Consider the following 6,645-nt stretch of genomic DNA (forward strand, 5'->3'; position numbering starts at 1 on the left):
AATGCAGAGGTATGTAGAGATGAGGTGCAAGTGTCTGACCTTCATCCAAGAGATTTATCAGTTCTAACTGAGTAAAACAGGGAGTTTCAGATGTTTACAGACTAATGGTCCATCAAAGAACCAGGATTCAGGTACCTCAAGGTGTGAACTGTTGTGAAACCAGGTGGTGACTTAAGCTGTCAATGATGGTGAAATTTCGAGGTGCTTGGTAAACGAACATCATACCTCATTTATAAATAGACCAGAACAGATGTTTTTCCTTTGTGTACCTGAACCTCCTCTCAAAATCAGGTCCCACCGAGATTTGAACTCGGATCGCTGGATTCAGAGTCCAGAGTGCTAACCGTTACACCATGGAACCTCCACACAGGTGTCCTCTGGAGGTGTGGCTTCGAAACCCACTACTGACAACAGACGTTTGTGCTGACTATAGATTCTTTAGAGTTACTGGGCAGTCACCTCTGACCTGGCAGCTTCTCAGCCATTATTGTTCTTGGGACATCGGATTGTCACAACCATTCCCACCTGCCCCTGAGTTGACAATGGACAATTAGTCATGTGAGTTGGAGATGAGGGGTTTTATCAGCTTGGAAAAAGATATTGGGAAGTTCTGGGTGACTGGGTGACCTTTTGATGGTTGGTTGGTTTTGGTGATACACGGATACAATGCCTTCTGTAGGGGTTCCATGGTGTAATGGTTAGCACTCTGGACTTTGAATCCAGTGATCCGAGTTCAAATCTCGGTGGAACCTGATTTTGACAGGAGGTTCAGGTACACAAAAGAAAAACATCTTTACTGGTTTGTAAGTAAGGTATGTTGTTCAATCATCAGAGGAGGTATCTGTGACACTGTATTGATATCTCTCTCCTGACATGGTTCATCTATGTTCAGCTCCATCACCCGTTGGACCACCTGGTTTCACAACAATTCACACCTTGAGGTACCTTCTTTGATGGACCACTAGCCTATAAACGTCTGAAGCTCCCCGTCAGTTAGAACAGAGGAAGTCTATTGGATGAAGGTCAAACATCCTCAAGAACCTCAAAGAAAAGTCCAGTAGATTTCTACAAAAGCTTCTACTGACATGCTATCAGTCACAAGTCAGTGAAAATGTCCAACGTCTCCACTGATTTTGTCAGTATTGGTAATTTATGTGCAGACACTTGCACCTCATCTCTACATACCTCTGCATTTGTATATGAATCAACAGGTACTCTATTACATCTCCTTACATGTTATCAGTCACTGGTCAGTGAAAATGTATACCGCCAGAAGTGAGATCCGAAACCATGCCTCCAGAGGACAACTGTGTAGAGGTTCCATGGTGTAATGGTTAGCACTCTGGACTCTGAATCCAGCGATCCGAGTTCAAATCTCGGTGGGACCTGATTTTGAGAGGATTGAACAACAATGTGAGATGACTTCACCAGCATCAGCAACCCCAAGGGCCTGTACTACGAAGCAAGATCAACACACCCAGGATATCTTTCAGAGATCCGGCTTGACTAACCCTAACCATCGCTCTAAGGATAACTGGTCCTGCGACGGTGGTCATGTTACAGCATTCCAACAACATGGATAGAAAGTGGAAAATACAAACTGCTGAAGGTGAGATTCAAACCCAGGCCAGCAGGGGAGAATATATCATCTTTCAGCACAGCTCGTTAAACTTGTTCTGCCTGGAGTTTGTTATTTCTGGCAGTTAAGGTGGCTTCAGAAATGTGAGAAGAAATAGCGAATACATGGCAATGACTGGTTTCTATCTGCACTGTATTACTGTTGAGTCAAACGATGTTTGGTGCAGGATTGTGGAAAGAGGCAACACACAGCACGCATCCTATTTCTGTATCACATTACATGTTTCTAAGTATACTGATGGACTAGAAAACAGTAGCTGTCAGAAGTGGGATTCGAACCCACGCCTCCAGGGGAGACTGCGACCTGAACGCAGCGCCTTAGACCGCTCGGCCATCCTGACTGCATAGCCACCGCAACACCTGTGTATAACTGAACCTGGGCCAGAGTATGTACTTGTCAACTGAAACTTGTTTACTGAGAAAATTCTGTCTTTCCTTGCTTTGAATTAAAAGCAGATAGATTAGATGTTGGAAATTAGCTTTAGTGTCGATTAATGTACTTTGGATGTCTGACAGAGGACAGTATATATTGTCAGTCACCAGTCAGTCAAAAGGTTTATTGTCACAAGTGGGATTAGAACCCATGTCTCCCAGTTAGCCTGCATGGAGGTTCCATGGTGTAATGGTTAGCACTCTGGACTCTGAATCCAGCGATCCGAGTTCAAATCTCGGTGGGACCTGATTTTAAGTACAGATAACTTCATGGTTTGTCAGAATAACAGTTGAGAGTCTTTCATTCAAACAAAAATAAGTAAAAGGCAACACTGTGGTCAACATTAGTGGTGTATACTCAGACGTTTGACATAGCCAGACTTCCTGTCTGTAATTTGGCTAAACAAGAACTAAAACCTCAGTCACAGATAACAGGTATGATGAAAGTGGTTATCAACTTTCCTTACTAAGTCAGGCTTTCAGCTTCAGACTGTGTGCATCCACATTAAAGGGCGGTTTATCTTTATCATTTGAATCTGTCAGTAACAAATACATTTCAATCAGTTATTATCCTTGAGCTGTCCCTTAAAGTTCAGGTCCCACCGAGATTTGAACTCGGATCGCTGGATTCAGAGTCCAGAGTGCTAGCCGTTACACCATGGAACCTCCACACAGGGCTTTCCTAGAGTCGTGGGTTCGAATCTCACCTATGACCTTTTCACCTTCTGGTGGCTGATTGTGTGCTGGTCTCTGTCAGACATGTAAAGCACTACAGTAGAAAATAAGATGCTTAGACTGTCTTCCNATATGGCTGCTATAGATATCTGAAAATGGATATACACATAAGACTAAATACACAGTTTTCTATTAATTAAAGCTGTTTTAATTAACTTCCGGCCACTAGGGGGCACTAGAACTACAACACAATCTGGGTTTATCTGTCTATTTTGCTAAAACAAGGTTTTGAAAGACTAAAGTACACTTTTCCAAGCATAAAAATAAAAAAAATTAACAGCTAACAGAGGTTTAAAAGGTGCACAAAGTTCAAGAGTGAGAGATTTTTCTCTTTGGCTTCAATCTCAAGTCATCTGTCTCTCATTAGACATTAGCTATATTAACTGTACATTTTAAACCAGCGACTACCGGAGCTGTGGAGGATTTAGTCAACATTTCTAAATCAGTCTATACTCATAAAAACACAGAAACTGGTTTTATTACGTTTTTACACAAATTGCTGATTCAGCAATAACTTGGAACCACTCCTTAAAAGTCTTTATTGTCATTTCACACACTATTAGAGTGCTAAAGTTGCAGGACACCAATCTTTTTTTAATATTTAATGTCAACAAAAAGGTGGGAACCTGCAATACAGAAGTAAAGTAAATCTGTTACCGCCACCTGGTGGTGAAAAGCTGCCAGTGCACATTGTAGTGGATCTAAAACACTGTTTAACTGACACAGTTACAACCAGCAGGACAATTTAAGCCTGTTTTATGAGGAGGCCAACTGTTCATTCAGAGCCTTTTTTGTAAAATGCCTGTTAACTGACCACTAGCTGAGAAAACAGCTGGATCCATTGGAAGTCTTCATCTCATTTGGAGCTATTGGTCCAACCTGTTATTCATTTTCAATGTTGGGATATCTTTAGTTTTTAACAATAGAGCAGTAAAGGTGTTTTTTCTTTGTTTTACCTGAGCCTCATCCTAATTGTATTTACTTGGACACTAAATTATTCACTCACAAAATGCTGTCTTTCTATCTATCTATCCATTCTGTTTATCCAGAGTTGGGTTGTGGAGGCAGCGGATGAAGCAGATCATTCCAGACGTCCCTCCTGCTTTCCAGATCCTCCTGGAAGATCTTGAGCTGTTCCCAGGTCAGATGAGATATGTAATCCCTCCAGTGAGTTCTGGTTCTGCCTCCCAGATGGAAAGCCTTCCAGGGGGGATCTGAATAGGAAGCCGACTCATAAAGCGATTTTGCCAATTAAATAAGGCTAATATCAGTTCGTCTGACTTACTCACGGGCCATTTTGGTTGTTTCAGAAATCACTTGATATGTCTAAAATTTAGCACATAGCAATTTGAATATCCATAGCTTATGCTAGTAAAGTTTCGGGCGAATCCGAGATAGTCGAGCTAAAGGGAGCTGATAATTAAAGATGAACTTACCCTCTAACTTTGCTTATTTGATGGTTCAGTGGGTCTGTAGAGTCAGGATGGCCGAGCGGTCTAAGGCGCTGCGTTCAGGTCGCAGTCTCCCCTGGAGGCGTGGGTTCGAATCCCACTTCTGACAGCTGCTGTTTTCTAGTTCCTGCTTCTTTCTCAATACTTGGAAACTTGTAGCATGATGATGGGACATTCAGTGTACACAAGTAAATGAAAGGAGCGGTTTTGCAGAAGCATTGGAGATCTTACAGGTATGAATAGGATGCTAGTTGATTCAAACTAAGTGTAAACCAGATGCAGGTGTCTCCACACAAACTACTTACGCTGACAACAATCAATTTTCCCCAAATGGTCACTTTAGACCACTTAATGTATTTCTTTCCACTGTACTTCATCTCAAAATCAGGTCCCACCGAGATTTGAACTCGGATCGCTGGATTCAGAGTCCAGAGTGCTAACCATTACACCATGGAACCTCCACACAGGTGTCCTCTGGAGGTGTGGCTTCAGATCTCACTTCAGGCTACTGATAACATGTAAGGAGATGTAATAGAGTACATGTTGATTTATATACGAATGCAGAGGTATGTAGAGATGAGGTGCAAGTGTCTGACCTTCATCCAAGAGATTTATCAGTTCTAACTGAGTAAAACAGGGAGTTTCAGATGTTTACAGGCTAATGGTCCATCAAAGAACCAGGATTCAGGTACCTCAAGGTGTGAACTGTTGTGAAACCAGGTGGTGACTTAAGCTGTCAATGATGGTGAAATTTCGAGGTGCTTGGTAAACGAACATCATACCTCATTTATAAATAGACCAGAACAGATGTTTTTCCTTTGTGTACCTGAACCTCCTCTCAAAATCAGGTCCCACCGAGATTTGAACTCGGATTGCTGGATTCAGAGTCCAGAGTGCTAACCGTTACACCATGGAACCTCCACACAGGTGTCCTCTGGAGGTGTGGCTTCGAAACCCACTACTGACAACAGACGTTTGTGCTGACTATAGATTCTTTAGAGTTACTGGGCAGTCACCTCTGACCTGGCAGCTTCTCAGCCATTATTGTTCTTGGGACATCGGATTGTCACAACCATTCCCACCTGCCCCTGAGTTGACAATGGACAATTAGTCATGTGAGTTGGAGATGAGGGGTTTTATCAGCTTGGAAAAAGATATTGGGAAGTTCTGGGTGACTGGGTGACCTTTTGATGGTTGGTTGGTTTTGGTGATACACGGATACAATGCCTTCTGTAGGGGTTCCATGGTGTAATGGTTAGCACTCTGGACTTTGAATCCAGTGATCCGAGTTCAAATCTCGGTGGAACCTGATTTTGAGAGGAGGTCCAGGTACACAAAGGAAAAACATCTTTACTGGTTTGTAAGTAAGGTATGTTGTTCAATCATCAGAGGAGGTATCTGTGACACTGTATTGATATCTCTCTCCTGACATGGTTCATCTATGTTCAGCTCCATCACCCGTTGGACCACCTGGTTTCACAACAATTCACACCTTGAGGTACCTTCTTTGATGGACCACTAGCCTATAAACGTCTGAAGCTCCCCGTCAGTTAGAACAGAGGAAGTCTATTGGATGAAGGTCAAACATCCTCAAGAACCTCAAAGAAAAGTCCAGTAGATTCCTACAAAAGCTTCTCCTGGCATGTTATCAGTCACAAGTCAGTGAAAATGTCCAACGTCTCCACTGATTTTGTCAGTATTGGTAATTTATGTGCAGACACTTGCACCTCATCTCTACATACCTCTGCATTTGTATATGAATCAACAGGTACTCTATTACATCTCCTTACATGTTATCAGTCACTGGTCAGTGAAAATGTATACCGCCAGAAGTGAGATCCGAAACCATGCCTCCAGAGGACAACTGTGTAGAGGTTCCATGGTGTAATGGTTAGCACTCTGGACTCTGAATCCAGCGATCCGAGTTCAAATCTCGGTGGGACCTGATTTTGAGAGGATTGAACAACAATGTGAGATGACTTCACCAGCATCAGCAACCCCAAGGGCCTGTACTACGAAGCAAGATCAACACACCCAGGATATCTTTCAGAGATCCGGCTTGACTAACCCTAACCATCGCTCTAAGGATAACTGGTCCTGCGACGGTGGTCATGTTACAGCATTCCAACAACATGGATAGAAAGTGGAAAATACAAACTGCTGAAGGTGAGATTCAAACCCAGGCCAGCAGGAGAGAATATATCATCTTTCAGCACAGCTCGTTAAACTTGTTCTGCCTGGAGTTTGTTATTTCTGGCAGTTAAGGTGGCTTCAGAAATGTGAGAAGAAATAGCGAATACATGGCAATGACTGGTTTCTATCTGCACTGTATTACTGTTGAGTCAAACGATGTTTGGTGCAGGATTGTGGAAAGAGGCAACACACAGCA

General features: G+C 42.7%; 11 non-coding genes across 11 annotated transcripts; 6 read left to right on the top strand and 5 right to left on the bottom strand.

The window, feature by feature from the left end:
• Window positions 1-289: 289 nt before the first annotated feature.
• Window positions 290-361, bottom strand: trnaq-cug (transfer RNA glutamine (anticodon CUG)). Its single transcript has one exon. It is a non-coding gene; the product is annotated as a tRNA-Gln (tRNA).
• Window positions 362-680: 319 nt separating this feature from the next.
• Window positions 681-752, top strand: trnaq-uug (transfer RNA glutamine (anticodon UUG)). The gene has a single exon. It is a non-coding gene; the product is annotated as a tRNA-Gln (tRNA).
• Window positions 753-1,316: 564 nt separating this feature from the next.
• trnaq-cug (transfer RNA glutamine (anticodon CUG)) lies at window positions 1,317-1,388 on the top strand. The gene has a single exon. It is a non-coding gene; the product is annotated as a tRNA-Gln (tRNA).
• Window positions 1,389-1,896: 508 nt separating this feature from the next.
• On the bottom strand, window positions 1,897-1,979 carry trnal-cag (transfer RNA leucine (anticodon CAG)). The gene has a single exon. It is a non-coding gene; the product is annotated as a tRNA-Leu (tRNA).
• Window positions 1,980-2,246: 267 nt separating this feature from the next.
• On the top strand, window positions 2,247-2,318 carry trnaq-cug (transfer RNA glutamine (anticodon CUG)). The gene has a single exon. It is a non-coding gene; the product is annotated as a tRNA-Gln (tRNA).
• A 346-nt stretch (window positions 2,319-2,664) lies between these two features.
• Window positions 2,665-2,736, bottom strand: trnaq-cug (transfer RNA glutamine (anticodon CUG)). The gene has a single exon. It is a non-coding gene; the product is annotated as a tRNA-Gln (tRNA).
• A 1,546-nt stretch (window positions 2,737-4,282) lies between these two features.
• On the top strand, window positions 4,283-4,365 carry trnal-cag (transfer RNA leucine (anticodon CAG)). The gene has a single exon. It is a non-coding gene; the product is annotated as a tRNA-Leu (tRNA).
• A 277-nt stretch (window positions 4,366-4,642) lies between these two features.
• Window positions 4,643-4,714, bottom strand: trnaq-cug (transfer RNA glutamine (anticodon CUG)). Its single transcript has one exon. It is a non-coding gene; the product is annotated as a tRNA-Gln (tRNA).
• Window positions 4,715-5,102: 388 nt separating this feature from the next.
• On the bottom strand, window positions 5,103-5,174 carry trnaq-cug (transfer RNA glutamine (anticodon CUG)). The gene has a single exon. It is a non-coding gene; the product is annotated as a tRNA-Gln (tRNA).
• Window positions 5,175-5,493: 319 nt separating this feature from the next.
• trnaq-uug (transfer RNA glutamine (anticodon UUG)) lies at window positions 5,494-5,565 on the top strand. Its single transcript has one exon. It is a non-coding gene; the product is annotated as a tRNA-Gln (tRNA).
• Window positions 5,566-6,129: 564 nt separating this feature from the next.
• Window positions 6,130-6,201, top strand: trnaq-cug (transfer RNA glutamine (anticodon CUG)). Its single transcript has one exon. It is a non-coding gene; the product is annotated as a tRNA-Gln (tRNA).
• Window positions 6,202-6,645: the final 444 nt, after the last annotated feature.

The sequence above is a fragment of the Stegastes partitus genome, unplaced genomic scaffold, assembly GCF_000690725.1.
Source record: "Stegastes partitus isolate 25-593 unplaced genomic scaffold, Stegastes_partitus-1.0.2 Scaffold360, whole genome shotgun sequence".
Lineage (NCBI taxonomy): Eukaryota > Metazoa > Chordata > Actinopteri > Pomacentridae > Stegastes > Stegastes partitus.